General features: G+C 45.3%; 1 pseudogene; it reads left to right on the top strand.

The window, feature by feature from the left end:
* Positions 1-11,424: 11,424 nt before the first annotated feature.
* Positions 11,425-14,807, top strand: LOC108296905 (annotated as a pseudogene).
* The last annotated feature ends 1,440 nt before the right edge of the window (positions 14,808-16,247 follow it).

Below are 16,247 nucleotides of genomic sequence, written 5' to 3'. Positions count from 1 at the left end.
GAAAAAAATTGAAATAGAATGAGGTGTCAGCACAATATAGCCACAGTATAGCTATTTGGATGGTCAGAGACTCATGCAAAGCAAACTCTGAAGTGTGTAGAGACACAGACTTTACAGGTCACTGAGTCTCCCATCAGTGCTGAATATAGCCTGCCCCTGAGATCTTGGCTACAGCTAGAGCTTGATACAAAGTATATGAAGCAGATATAAAATTACATGATACAAATATAAAATATACATTTATTTTTATAAATATATGTATTAGGTTACCTTTTCATTGAAAATGTCTATACAAGGTAAAGAAGATAAAACTGAATACGGATTAGCTAAAATGGAGTTTTTTAGAAGAAATCCACCAATTCCAGAAAAAGCACAAACTAGAACAACTCACCCAATATGAATTTAAATAGCCCTATAACTGTTAAGAAAACTGGCTTTGTAATTTAAAATCCCTTAAACATCTCTAGGCCAGTGAGGTGAGGTGGCTCACACCTGTAATTCCAGCACTTTGGGAGGCCGAGGTGGGTGGATCACCTGAAGTCAGGAATTCAAGACCACTCTGGCAAACATGGTGAAACCCTTCTCTACCTCAAAATACAAAATATTAGCTGGGCATGGTAGTGGGTGCCTGTAATCCCAGCTACTAAGGAGGCTGAGGCAGGAGAATCCTTGAACCCAGGAAGTGGAGGCTGCAATGAGCCAAGGTCATGCCATTGCACTCCAGCCTGGGCAACAAGAGCAAAACTCCATCCCCCACCCCCCCTCCCAAAAAAGAAAAGCTTGGCCCAGATGGTTTTACTGAATAATTCTGTCAAAGTTTTTAGAAAGAATTAACACTGGTTTTATACAATCCCTCCCAGAAAATAGAAGAGGAAGGAATACATCTCAATTCAATAAAGGGAGTGGTCTAGCTGTAAAGAGACTAACGAGAGGTTAGAATCAAATGCAACCTGTAATTCCAAACTAGATCCTGTTGTTAAACAGAATTTGATGAGATAGCCAGTAAAGCTTGAATAAAGTTGAAGACGTAATGACAGAAACATATTAATTTTGTAATTTTGATGGTCATTTTGATATTACACAGAAGAATGTCCTTAGAAAATGCCACTAAACTATTTGGAAGCAATGGGTCATCAAGTCAGCAACTTATCAGCAAATGGTTCAGGGAAAAGCAAATGTTATCTGAATTGTATTGATAACCTTCCTGTAAATTTAATCTTGTTTTAAAACAAAGAAAAAATATTTCTTAAAAATATAGGAGGCTATCTTTATGATCTCAGGATACAGAAGAATTTCCTAAATTAGGTATTAAAAACACTGCAAATATGAATGTTATAAATTCAGCCACATGAAGATTCAGAACATTATAAATGGAACATTATTCAGCTTTTCAACAGAAAAGAAATTCTGGCTTTTATGAGTCATATAACATATATCATATGTGACAACATGGATGAACCCTGAAGATGTGCTAACTCAGATATGCCACTCACAAAAAGACAAACGCTGTAAGTTTCCACTTATATGAAGTATCTAGAAGAGTCAAATTCATAGAAACAAAAGGCCAGCTGCTGGGCCTGGGAGAAATAGAGAGCTGATTAATTAATACACAGTTTCAGTTCTGTAAGATGAAAAAGTGGAGATCTAGTACTCAATGTTGTGAATACACTCATCACTACTGAACTACCCACTTAAAGATGGTTAAGATGGCAGCTTTCGTGCTTATTACCACATACATATATACATTTGTGGATAACACTTGAAGAAAGAAAGGAAATGGTTAACACAATATTGCAGAAGTCTCTCCTCTCTGCGATGTGATCTGAAAAGGGCACACAGGGAACTTAAAAGAAAAAAATTCCTTAAGCTCAAGTACAAGTGGTTTTCATCATCCTCTAAAAGAATAAGCTTTTGCAAATCTAATTTTTAAAACTAACTCCCCAGGAAAGGGAAGATGAGCCGGTACAAAAGCTCTAAAAATATATAAAGAACTAAAGGGCAGGGAAGGGAAAAGGAAAGAATCATGAATTCTCTCAGTATTATTAAATTTAAAGTATATTTTCTAAATAATAAAGGATCAATTTCCGTACAACAATTTAAAGTTATAAGTGGTACTGGTCAAACTAGATGTACTAAATGTAACTACCAAATAGCTTTCTAAAATATGGAGCCAAATAATATCAATCCCTCAGCCTCCCTATATTGCTCACCGCAACAGGAGGAGTCAGACAGACAGGAGTCAGACAGTGGCAGTCCTCAGTGGTCTGAACAAGATGAAGCAGAAAGAGGCACTGAGGGCTAGCGTTCTGCCTCTAGAAAGAAGAAGCTGGTGGCTACACAGTATACAGTTTGTTCAGAGGCCTCCCACTTCTGACTGGTTTCCCACTAAGAAGAAAAGAAAAGGTAAGTCTCAATAATATACCCACATGGTTCCTTATGCAGGGGGGATTAAAATGTCTAATTCTTCTTCTCAATAGCTTTAAAACATGCAAATCAAATCCTAAATTTTCTACTGTCAACTGGCTATATCGGCTGGGACTCAGGTCAGATACAGACAGGTCACTGATGCTGACTGAAAATCACCTGTAGTTTACTGTTATTTTTATTCATGATGCTTTCAGGAAAAAAATTTTTGATTAAAATTTTTCTCACCATTCTACTCAAAGTACCATAGGCTCTTTATTCTATCAAATGAAATTCTTACTCTGAAAAATACAATGGAATATTTTTTTTTAAGATGGTGTTTCACCATGATGGCCAGGCTGGTCTTGAACTCCTGACCTCAAGTGATCCACCCACCTCGGCCTCCCAAAGTGCTAGGATTACAGGCGTGAGCCACAGCGCCCAGCATATGGAATTCTTTAAAGATAAAATGTGCAACCTCCAAGTAGAATCTTGAGTCCTGCCCTATTGCCTGAATTTTGGATTCACATCTTCAATGTTCTTCACATTTCTACTTCAAAGTCTACCCAGCAACTGAAACTTAACACAGTCAAAGGGATTATCTTTCATATCCACCCTTTCTCATATTCCAACAGCCACTTAATTCCAGGCTGGTATAAAAGGCTGACACACTTGCCTTCCACTGTGCTGTTAACACTTAAACTGTCCATGAGGGGCGAAGCTAAAAGAGCAACGATTTTAACACTCCTTCTGAGGCCTCAGGGCCTGCACAGAGTTTTGCTCCTCCCTGCACCCAAAAGCACTCACCCCAGTTCCTGCACACACTTACCTTCATGTTTCCTCCAATGACGGATTGAGCACAGGGGGCTCTAGTGAGTGGAGTCTGTCCCTTCCAGCGCCTAAGTGGCCAGCTACTTCCAGCACCCACACCCCAGTTCCCGCCAGCAAAGGGTTCAGGGAAATTATCCTGCTTCACTATCTCAGTCAGGTGACCAAGTCAACATTAACAGTGATCAGTCACATTGAAAGTACACACCCTTTCCTTTGTATGATGTGATGAAAAGGACACTTCATCTTTTCGGTCTTCCTCCCAGGCATCCATAAACCCAGACGTATTATGAGAAACACATTTGATAAATTTCACTTGAGGGACATTCTACAAAATACGTGACCAGTAGTCCTCAAACCTGACAAGGTCACAAAAAAAGAAAGGAAAGTCTGAGAAACTGCCACAGTCTAAAGGAAGCTAAGGAGACACAACGAACAAATGTAATATGATAACCCCCATAAGATCCAGGAACACAAAAAGGACCTTGTTATAAACTGAATGTTTGTGGCCTCCCCAGAATCCTCATATGTTGAAGCTTTAACCTCGAAGGTAATAGTATCTGGAGCTAGGGCGTTTGGGAGGTAATCAGCATTAGATGAAGTCATGAGGGCAGGGCCCTGGTCTGATGGGATTAGTGCTCTTATAAAGAGACACAGAGAGCTTGTTCTTTCTCTCTTCTGGTGAGAACACACCTAGGAAAGGGGACTGTGCCGTGTGCAAGTGAGGAAGAGACTCCTCACTGGGACCCAAGCGTCCTGGTACCTGATCTCAGACTTTTCACCTCCAGATCTGTGAAAAGAAATTTCTTTTGTTTAACCCACTCGGTCTATGGAATTTTGTTCTGGCAGCTAACTGGTGCAGACCTTAAGTAAAAACTAAAGGATCAATCATGTATAGAATTTAGTCAATAATAATGTATCAATATTACTTCACTAATTGTGACAAATGACCACACTAATGTAACAGAGTAACAATAAGAAAACTGGATGGAAGTTATTTGGAAACTCTCTCTACTATTTTCACAACTTTCTGTAAATTTAAAACGCTTCTAAAATACAAAGTGTATTCCTAAAAATCCGATGGCTTCCCATCATATTTTTCGTAAACCAAAGGCCTCTGAATCTCTTTTATTCATCATCTAATACTCACACCTTGTTTACTCTGGTGTACCATGTTCACCTTTACAAGGGTTACACAGTATGAGTTACATACATGTACACATTTGTCAAAATTGATCAAACTGCACACTTAAGATCTATGCATTTCTCTATATATGTTATACTTAAATTACAATTGTTTTAAAATATATGATTGCCAAATGAGTACTCTAATGACCTAAAAAGTACCCTTGAATTTGGTGGCTGAAAACACTAACATTTCATTTGCTCTGGAATCCGCAATTTGGACATGGATCAGCATGGACACTTCATTACTTCTCTATTTGCCGGTAGCCAGCGACTAGTTTTATCTAAATGCTCACTCACTCACATGTCAGATGGTGAATGCTGGCTGTCACCTGAGACTTTAGCTGGGCCTGTAGGTTCAAGCACCGACACAAGGCATCTTAATGTGCCCTGAGATTCCTGATGATATGGTGGCTGTGTTAGAAAAACTTTATATTCAGTGTGACTCTAATTCTGTTTCAATATACACACACATTCTAAAAAAATTAACAGAAGTTTTCCCTGGAGTGAAGGAAAATGAGTGACTTTTAAACTTTCATAGTTATACATTTTTATTTTGTAAATTTTATACCATAAACATGTATTACTTTCTAAATCAGAAGAAAAAAATTGAGTTTCCTATTAGCGTACATAATACACTAGTGTAAACACAAATGAAATTGAAAATACAAAAATGTCAAACATATTTACATCATAAAAAAAAAAGAATCCGCTCACAAACAGCAAAACCTTTACAAAATACTTGATTCATTCTGTATTCATTCATCCTTACTTCCCCACCCTCCCCATCACGAGACAGTTTCACTCCTGTTGCCCAGGCTGGAATGCAATCCGCTCACTGCAACCTCCGCCTCCCAGGTTCAGGTGATTCTCCTGCCTCAGCCTCCTGAGTAGCTGGGATTACAGGCATGCACCACCATGCCGGGCTAATTTTTGTATTTCTAGTAAAGACGGGGTTTCACCATTTTGGTCAGGCTGGTCTTGAACTCCTGACCTCAGGTGATTCACCTCCCCCAGCCTCCCAAAGTGCTGGGATTACAGGCGTGAGCCACCTCGCCCAGCCCACCTTGCTTTTCAAGTTACAGATGAACTGAACATCAGCACATCAGAAACTAACAAAGAACACAAATATGCTCAATGATACCTGATGTCTTCTAAATAACACATCTGGCCCTTTTCATGGCACAGCTCTCCCTTAGTCCAATTCCTTCCTCAAAACCTTCTCTCCATATTTTCCTTTAATCAAAATCACCTACTAAACATTACCCTAGAAATACAATCATCTGGAAAGCAAAGCCTACAAAGGCAAGCCTCAGATGCTAGATACTTCCTATCTCACAGCATGGTGTAACCTCACTTGATAATAGACCTTTTACTAAGATTTAAGGCCTACTGAACAAACGCTATGGCTACCTCAAGGTCACTCTCGAATTCTCAGTAATGATTAAACAATACAGGAGTCAACGGCAAGATCTTTTGCTCCCTTTCCTTTCCTGGCTTCAGCCTTATTGCAAAACACTCCCTCCTTTCTGCTACGTGGCCCCACAAGGCACGTTCTTACATTCAATGCAGATCAATAATTTCTATTATCTCATAAATTCTATACTTACTCTAGTAAGAAGTTAACTGTTTTTGTTACACTAAAGTCCTTTTCTTCATTGGACATTAACTACTTCTATAATTTTCTAATTTTTCAAAACACTGTTAATTTGCACATACCAAATTAACATACTTATAAGTTGTATTTTTGCACTTTTCCTTTCCTGATTTGCCTTTTTCCTGCCGACTCACACTATTTGATTACAACAAATTCCTAAGCTTTTTCTCAACCTGGACTATTTACATTATAAAAATGTCCCATGTTCTGTAAAATGCTCAATTTTAAAATGATAGCTAAATGATTTTATTCATCCAATTTTACAATATGAGTTTTTAGTTATTTCAAGAACTTCATCAACAAGCAAGTCAATTCTTAGGTACTTCAAAGAAACAATTATCAGTATGAAAAGTTAAGGCTTATGTGGTATTAATTAAATATTCTCAAGACTTGCTCAAATAGGAAACAACTGTAAATATACTCACGTGTTGCTTAATAATGGGGGAACATTCTTAAAATTGCATCATTAGGCAATTCACTGTGGACATCACAGTGGACTTACACAAACCTAGACAGCATAGCCTACTACACATGCGCCTAGGTGGTACAGTCTATTACTTCTAGGTTCTAAACATAGAAAAGGTACTGTAAAAATACAGCATAAAAGATAAAAAATGGTATACCTACATAGGGCACTCACCATGAAGGGAGACTGCAGGACTAAAAGTTGTTGTGGGTAAGTGGGTGGTGAATGAATGTTAAGGTCTAAGACATTGCTGTACACCACTATTGACTGTATATAAACTTTACATGTAGGCCACACTGAAAAGTTCTTCTTTCTTCTGTTAACCTTGGCTTATTGTAATTTTTTTTATTTTACAAACTTTTAAACTCTTCTATAATTGCACTTAGCTTAAAACATACGCTGTGCATCTGTACAAAATATTCTTTCCTTATATTCTAATTCTATAAGCATTGTTCTATTTTTAATTTTAAAACTTTATTGTTAAAAACTAAGACACAAACACCCACTAGCCTAGGCCTACACAGGGTCCAGATCTTGCACATCACTGTCTCCCACCTCCAATCTCGTCCCACTGAAAGGTTTTCAGGGGCAACAACACGCATGTAGCTGTTACCTGCTATTATGACAGTGCCTTCTTCTGGAATATTTCCTGAAAGAACCAAATCAGGCTGTTCTATAGTCAACTTTTATTTTTAATCAACAGAAGTACACACTAAAACAATGATAAAACGGGTAGAAAATACACCGACAGATAATGTATTTAACGCTATCAAGTATTATGTACTGTACATAATTGCATATGCTACACTTTTACAGGGACTGGCTGCACAGTAAGTTTGTTTACACCAGCATCACCACAAAAACATGAGTCACTAAGAAATTATGAACACTACAGCTTCTCTAGGCAATGGGAATTTTTCAGCTCCCTTATAATCCGGGGGACCAAAATCATATATGAGCTCTGATGACCTCACTGGCACTATGCAGTACATAACTGTACCACACAAATTGGTGCAATACGTGGCTGTACAAATTTATAGTATTCCCAAGCTACAAACTCAAGACCTTCAGCTAAACAAAGACACATCAAAAAGTTTTAAGTCCTGTCTCCTTCCCATGGTTCTCCTGATTATTTCAGTACGGAAAAGAATTTTCTCTGGTTGCTGAGATGTTTAAATGGGTTCATTACTATGAAATCACTTTTAAAAAGTTATAAGCATTATATAAATTAAAAGGTATTATTAGCATAACAAAGAAAATGTTTCGGCACAGGAGGGAGGAATAAGCCTATAGCAGACACGGGGTTAGGAGAAAGGAAAGAAAGAGGGAAGAGAAAGAGAATGTGAACACATGCCGGTCTCCCTAAAAGAAATGTAAATGTAAGGGCTCTCGCTCTTGCTCCTCAACAGCAATATGTTTTCTTTACAGACACCTACCCTGCATTTGCTGATACACTGCCAGCAGCCTGTTTAAATCAGGAGTGTGACATGCTACACTGCATGCCAGGGTGGAAAACAGCGATGATCTTCCACAGGGCTGAGTAGATGAAAAACACTAAATTCTGATCAATTGATTAATAAACAGAGAATAGTATTTTCTTCAAATACACGATTAATTTCACTACCAATACTTTATTCACAGGATACACATTATAACTGCTGTTAAAGATAGGTGGGGATGACCGCAATAAGAGATTTTAAGAGAAGGCAGAATTATTTATTTTTTCTATCTAATTATTTTTATTTGACACTCGGTCCCCATAAGTTTATTTAAAAGAGTAAAGTTCAAGTCAGCCTGTACCCTAATGTCAGGTTTCCAGCTTGCTTCTAGAAAAAGCAGTCTGGGTAAGATAGAATCTGTATTATAAATGAAATCCCCTAAGACTACACGACATGCGCACATTCCAGCCAATGACAGTGAACCAGTATCCCTTATAAAGTGCAAACACTTACTTCTAGGTTAAGTACGCTACAAACAATTGTAAGCAAAATTTCCAAAGTCAACTACCTTTAGCTTGGGGCTAGAGCAATCACCTAACTCTACCTCCCACACCCGGCATCAACAACTTCCTTAAATCTTATGCTGAATGCTCCCAACAAAATACTTCCAAGCTTTCTTTGCTGAATAAAAATGGCGCTGCTTTTTCCATCACAATATTGTTGATTTCTCAGTAATGCTTAGGCCCTTTAACCATCAAACTCAATTGGCCTCATTTAAATGCCACCCTTCCCTGAACACTGCCAAGTGCTTTCTTGAGGGTTGGGCCAGGAGGTAAGGGTGGCTGCTTCTATCTACAAGGCTGCAACTTTCTCAGCTAGAATCCTGGGGACAACTCCCTCTCACTTTTCTTCATAACCTCTGCCTTCCCCAAAACTATTATCTTTTTCTCCCTTAAACCACACTCCAATGCAAACTGTCCCCAAAATGCAGTAGCACTTAAGCTTCTCTGTGCCCCTCGTACCCATCAGTGCCATCTCTAATGCACCGTTCAGACCTAGACCCACGCATCAGCCTTTCCAGGGGTCGTTCGGAGCCACCCGCCCGGCAGGCGCCACCACGCCAGCCTCTCCGGAACACAGCCTTGCGGTCCATCTACATCCCAGCCTGTGCACCCGAAGGGACTCAACCACTGAGTCCAGCCCCGCTGCGGCAAAGGGCAGGGACCAGCACGCACACCCTCAAGTCTACGTGAAGACCCTCCCCGGGGCTGTCTCTGGCACCAACGCCAGGACCACCATGGCCCTGAGCGGCATATGGGGGTCTGGGGGGCACACCGGGGAGGCAGCGAGGAGGCCGGCGGGAGTGAGAGATCAACGGAACAGGCTTGTCTTCCCCTCCCTTCCTGGGGCAGCGGGTCCCAGTCCCCACCCCTCTCCCAGGCCCCTGGTCTGCCGGCACCGCGGCCGCAAAGGGCGGCGAGGGCGTGTGCCCGACGCCTGGGTGCCTTGCGGTACCTGAACCCACCTGGTCAAGTGACGGCTGCACCGCGTCGCCGAGAGGCCGCGGCAGGGTGGAGTCCGTGGTACTGGCGGTGCTGAAGGGCGACAGAAAGACTCAGACTCAGGACTGCTCTCAACTTTGCGGCCCGCCTCAGCCTGCGCTCACTGTGAGTAACCGCTTCACTGCCTCCGTCTTCCAGCAACTCCCAACGCAGGTCCCCCACCTTGTGCACAGTCGCCGCGCGGAACCCTGACGCGGCAGCCAATCAGAGAGCGCCGGCCGCACAGCGCCCGCCCCCGTGCCGAGCGGCGGGGCGAAGGGAGGAGGCTCAGGCAAGGCTGTAGCCTGAGGGCGCCTCCCGGCCTAGTGGCGAGCAGTGGCCCCAAGTAAAAGGAACAAAGTGAGGGACGTCCCAAGCATTGCTGGGGACATTGGGGACCAAGCTTGGGCCTGGGAGGGGGGGACGGTGAACCATACCTAGCTGAAAAGCCGCTTTGTCTTTGAAACTGCTGTGTAATAGCCCTAAGTTGAGAACAATCCCGTGGTCTGACCCTTTCAGTCCTTATCCAGCTCAAGACTTAAGGGTTTGGCAGTTTGTAATTCAGGTAAAAATAGTGTTTACTGAGAGTTTAACTGCATGTTTTAATACTTTTGGTAGACTAGCTCAATAATCCTCACAATTACGCTGTGAGATAGATACTATTATACACCATCTTTCAAATGAATTGAGGCACAGAAAAGTTATGTAATTTGCCCAAGAACACACAACTAAGTAGGTTGGAATTCAAGTAACCTACCTCCAGAGACCTTGCCACTAGACCTNAAAAAAAAAAAAAAAAAAAAAAAAAAAAAAAGAGTAAAGCGCAAGGCAGCCTGTACCCTAATGTCAGGTTTTCAGCTTTCTGCTAGGAAAAGCAGTCCGGATAAGAGAGAATCTGATGCGCACATTCCAGCTAAGGACAGTGAACCAGTATCCCTTGTAAAGTACAAACTCTTACTTCTAGGTTAAGTACGCCACAAACAATCGTAAGCGGAATTTCCAAAGTCAACTACCTTTAGCTTGGGGCTAGAGCAAGCACCTAACTCTACCTGCCACACCTGGCATCAACAACTTCCTTAAATCTTACCTGAATTCTCCCAACAAAATAGTTCCAAGCTTTCTTTGCTGAATAAAAATGGCGCTGCTTTTCCCGTCACAATATTGTTGATTTCTCAGTAATCCTTAGGCCATTTAACCATCAAACTCAATTGGCCTCATTTAAATACCACTCTTCCCTTAACACTACCAAGTGCTTTTTTGAGGGTTGGGCCAGGAGGTAAGGGTGGCTGCTTCTATCTACAAGGCTGCAACTTTCTCAGCTAGAATCCTGGGGATAACTCCCGCTCACTTTTCTTCATAACCTCTGCCTTCCCCGAAACTGTTGCCTCTGTCTCCCTTAAACTACACGCCAATGCAAACTGTTCCCAAAGTGCAGTAGCACTTAAGCTTCTCTGTGCCCCTCGCACCCAGCGACGCCATCTCTAATGCACCGTTCACACCTAGACCCACGCATCAGCCTTTCCGGGGGTCCTTCAGAGCCACCCCCCAGGCAGGCACCACCACGCCCGCCTCTTCGGAGCACAGCCTTCCGCTCCGTCTACATCCGAGCCTGTGCACCCGAAGGGACCCAACCGCCGAGTCCCAGCCCCACTGCAGCGGAGGGCAGGGACCAACACGCACACCCTCAAGTCTACATGAAGACCCTCCCCGGGGCTGTCGCCGGCACCAACGCCCGGACCACCCCGGCCCCGGGCGGCGGATGGGAGTCTGGGGCGCACGCCGCGGAGGCAGGGAGGAGGCCGGCGGGAGCGCGAGGTCACCGGGACAGGCTTGTCTTCCCTCCCCTTCCAGGGGCGGCAGGCCCCAGTCTCCACCCCCGTCCCAGGCCGACGGTCTGGCGGCACCATGGCCGCAAAGGGCGGCGAGGGCGCGTGCCCGACGCCTTGGTGCCTCGAGGTACCTGAACCCAGCTGGTGGCAGCTGCACCGCATCGCCGAGGGACCGCGGCAGGGTGGAGTCCGTGGTACTGGCGGTACCGGAGGACGACAGAAAGGCTTAGACTAGGGACTGCTCTCAACTTTGCGCAGGCCGCCTCTGCGCTCGCTGCCAGTGACCACTCCCCCGCCTCCGATTTCCAGCAACTCCCAACGCTGGTTCCCTACCTTGGGTACGCAGGCGCCGACGGCCGCCCACGGCACAATCGCGGTGTGGAACGCTGACGCGGCAGCCAATCAGAGAGCGCCGGCGACACCACGTCCCTCCCCCGTGCGGGGGGGCGGGGCGAAGGGAGGAGGCTCCGGCGAAGGCTGTAGCCTGAGGGTGCCTCGCCGGCGTACTGAGATGCCTTTCCCGGGTGGGACTTTAGAAGGGCGTCTTTGCCCCCTCACCCCTCCCTTTGTCCTCCCTGGAATGTCACGGCCATCCACCTCTCTCTAGGAGGGACAGCAGGCAACCTAGGGGTGGGCAGTGGCCCCAGGACAAACGAGCGAAGTGAGGGACGTCCCAAGCATTGCTGGGGACATTGGGAACCAAGCTTGGGCCTGGGAGGAGGGCTGTAAACCAAACCTAGCTGCAAAGCCCCTTTGTCTTCTAAACTGCTGTGTAAACGCCCAAAGTTGAGAACAATCCCGTGGTCTGACCCTTTCAGTCCCCCTTCAGCGCACCTGGGCCTTCCAGGTGGAGAACGGTGTTCCTGGGTTGGAAGCCTGTGGTTGCAGGGTGACCGACTCACCTGTGTTGCGTTAAAGTTTCGTTCTTTGGGTTTTTTTGTTTTTTTGAACAACTGTTTTATAAACCTTTATTGCAAAGGCTACAAACTTTATATTGCCACCGCATTTCTTATGTTTAAAGTGGTTGTAGGGAAGTAACGTTGGATACAAAACTACTATAGTGTTGAATCTTGCCCGGGCTTGTTGTAACATATTTTTTGTACAATGGAGGTAGAGTGGATAGGTCAATAATTTAAACCTCACAGGCCTTGATTGGTGTCAGCACACCTTTTTTCATTCACATTCTAGCAGACCTAGAAATAAACTACAAATACTAGATTTAGGCTCAGGGATGGCATTTAATACATTTAAAATTTTTGGTTCAGTTTTCCCATATGTTCCTTTACAAATGTAAAATGTGCATCTGATGTCTCTTCCCTCAAATAAGTGTGTTCTAAAAATATCTACTGAGAGTGAAATGGTAAAAACCAGATGATGGAAAGAGAAACGCAACATCCTTTTCATCAGTTTTACCTGAATTTCCTCATACCAGCCTAAGCATCCTACTTTTCCATAAAACATTATAGAAAATCAAAAAAATAATCAATGCCTTCCCCAATTTCAAACATTCAACTTAATGGAGACAAAACATCTCTTACTTTTACATTTAATGAAGACAGAGCATTTGAACAGGTTCTATGCAGACATGGTTTTACTACACATTTGCTGTTAACCTTATTTTTTTAAGGGGGTGATGGTGGGGAAGATACAGAGGTCAGGCTAGCCCAGTGCTCGAGAGTTACAGCTCTCAGACACCCTGGCCTCTACAGAGCATCGCTGCAGCCATTGAAGACTGTCTCTACCAGCCTTTTGCCTTTCAAAACTGTAAGATGGGCATGGGTCTGAGACATAAGCTTCAGGCCAATGGGCTTTTATGGGCTGTTTAAGAACCAATACTAAGGATGCATTCTTTATGTTTTTCCTTCTAAAAATGTGACACAAAAGAATAATTTACACCAATTGCTTTTTATTATTGAGTTTCAGAAACCTTTCACAATATGGTAAAAACAAAACAAAACAAAACAAAAACCTTTACAACCACAGCTAATGTAATTTTTTCCATTGTTCCCAGTCAGCTCCAAACCCATTGTGTGCAAAGCCCATTTTTTCCATGCATCTAAAATGATAGATACAGGCTATCAAATTCTTTATTCTATTTGTAGCAGCTTATGCAGGTGCAGCCAAACACAAAGCTTTAGGACAAATTGTACAAACTTTACAATGTGGGATTTAAATTTAAAATATGAAACATGGACCGGGCGTGGTGGCTCAAGCCTGTAATCCCAGCACTTTGGGAGGCCGAGGCGGGTGGATCACGAGGTCAAGAGATCGAGACCATCCTGGTCAACATGGTGAAACCCCGTCTCTACTAAAAATACAAAAAATTAGTTAGGAGTGGTGGCGCGTGCCTGTAATCCCAGCTACTCAGGAGGCTGAGGCAGGAGAATTGCCTGAACCCAGGAGGCAGAGGTTGCGGTGAGCCGAGATCGCGCCATTGCACTCCAGCCTGGGTAACATGAGTGAAACTCGGTCTCAAAAAAATAAATTAATTAATTAATTAAAATATGAAACATGAAAATCTACACAAAACTGATAAAAATCGAGCACAGATACCAGGATTGAAAGTTATAATCCATATGTGAAAGGGAGTCTTGTTTCCTTTCAAGTGCTTTATTCTGCTATGGAACAGTCGAAATGAGGATGTAAAGCCTTGTGGTTAGTTTAAATTATACACTCTGTAGATACTATACCAATTTTAAAAGTTACACGTAGACCAACAGATGTCCCTCAGTTCATCTGGATTGATAAGACACTCCAGCTGGATCGCTGAGAACAAATCAAGTGGTGAGGAAGCCCAGAGCTTCCCAGGAGCTGGCCGGCGATGCCCGTCCACCCCGCCCGCCGCCACCACCGCCGCGCCCAGTACCCCAGGCAACGCTCCCTGTGGTTGAAGAGCAGCCGCAGCTGCAGCCGCCGCCCTCGGCCATGCCTCCCTACCCTCTGCCCTACAGAGGGTCCCCTAGCCTGCCTGTGGGCCCCACTGCCCATGGAGTCCTGCCACTCGCCCCTTTCCCGGTGGTGTACCAGCCCTCCTTCTGGGCCCCACTTACCTGGCAGCCCAGCCTGGACCCAGGGCTGCTGCGGGTTACTCCTGATCCCCACAGAGGAGCACGCCGCCCCGGCCGGGCTATCCCGGGACCCCGACTGGTGCTTCTGGGCTGGGGTACCCCGTGGCGGGAGTCAGGGTCCCCAGTCCTGGTTATCTTCAACAGTTCCCATACCCCGAAGCAGGAGGAAAATCTCCCTACCCAATACAGCCCCAGGTCCCTGGCTTCCCAGGCCAGCCCTAGCCCTCCATGCCCCCACAGCCCCCTTATCCCCCCGGGCCTGCCCCTCCGTATGGGTTTCCACAGCCCCAGGGGCCTGCCTGGCCTGGGTATTAGACACAGTCCTGGCCCTCGGCCCCTCCCTAGTCCCACCCATGCTCAACCTTTGGCCCAGCCATTGCCGAGATTCCAGGGTCCACTGGACGTGGCGTTGATGCTCCCTGTGGACTTGCGTCGGTACACAGAGGCCTTGGAGGGACCAGGCCCTGGGCTGTGTGACTGGTCACAGCACTTGCCGGCTTTTTGGCTGGAGGTCCTCCTGGAAGCCCCCCCTTTCAGTGCCTGGCTGTGGGTGCTAGCCAGGCGGGAGCCCAGCACCTCTCAGGTGTCTGTGAGTGAGTGAGTGCATGCAATTATGAGCATCTGCTTGTGGCTGCACTCAGGGCCATCTGAACCCAGTTTAGAGGTATCTCGAGGAGGAGGCCCTGGGTCTCCAGTCCCCTCTGTCTCTCCTGGGGTTTGGCGTATTGGTCGTGGAGCCTCATGCTGAGGGGTGCGGCTGTTGGCATCTGTCCAGTCCATTGAAGGCTGGCCTTCCCATGCACTGTGGCAGGGGTTGGATTGGAGGGAGAGAACAGAGCTGGGAAAAACAACAGGTTTGAGTCCTATAAAGCCATAATTTCACTCTGGTAGCAGATGTCAGACAAGCTTGTCCTGTGTCCTGTTTGAGTGGGGGCAGCGCCAGTGCAGCATGAGGGCAGGGGGTTGTGAAGGCTGCCCCCGGACCTGGCTTGCCCTCGTTGGAGAAGCCAGTGCGCTGCCTTGGACCCTCTGGCCGCAGGGAAGGGGGCAGCTGTAGACCTGGAGATTGTGGTCACACTGGGGCTTGTTTAGGAGTGGAGGGCCAGGTCACCTCCCCAGCCACCCTTCTCTCCTCTGGGGCCCTCCACTTCGGGGTGACTTTGCCTGAGGCCCACACATCCATCCGCTCCTTTAGTGCCTTGATTCTCATTCACAAGCAGCCCTTCCCTTCACCCACCTCCCACTCCTTTGATGGAATCCTCCCCCCACCGAGTGTCCATCCTAAGACAGACACCAAAAGAGGCCCTAACCTAACTTCCCAAATGGTGCTTTTAAAAAACACCGTCACTATATTAGGGGCGGTTGCTTCACACCTCCCTCATCTTCAGAATGTAAAGGGCGGGGGTTATGACTCTGTTTAATACACAGCCGCCTACCCTGGGGGTTTTGGGCAGGTTCAGTAATAAGAAGGGAGACAATAGACAAAGGGGGTGTGCTGAGTGTTAACTTGGTTGTTCCAGAGGTAAACCAGGTCTCAGGGAAGAGCCTGGAGCTGCTATTGCTTAGGAAGTTGTACGTGCCTTGAAATGTCCACTACCTGAGAACCCAGCATCTGGTGGGCCTGGGCATCTGGGGCCAAGGAGGGCTCTTGACCTTCTGGTGCCTGCCTCTCCCTGGCCTGCCTCGTGCCATCTGCGTGACGCTATGTCAGCGCTGCTGGTTCCTTACCAAATGTGCTTGCTTCTCCTAAGTTAGTTATAAAAAGAAATCACTAATGGACTCTACTGGTTTGAGTGCTTCTGAGCTGGACGACGGATCGCCTGTATGTTTG

Source organism: Cebus imitator, unplaced genomic scaffold (genome assembly GCF_001604975.1).
Source record: "Cebus imitator isolate Cc_AM_T3 unplaced genomic scaffold, Cebus_imitator-1.0 Scaffold751, whole genome shotgun sequence".
In the NCBI taxonomy this organism is placed as follows: Eukaryota; Metazoa; Chordata; class Mammalia; order Primates; family Cebidae; genus Cebus; species Cebus imitator.
This window is presented reverse-complemented; position numbering and strand designations above follow the sequence as displayed.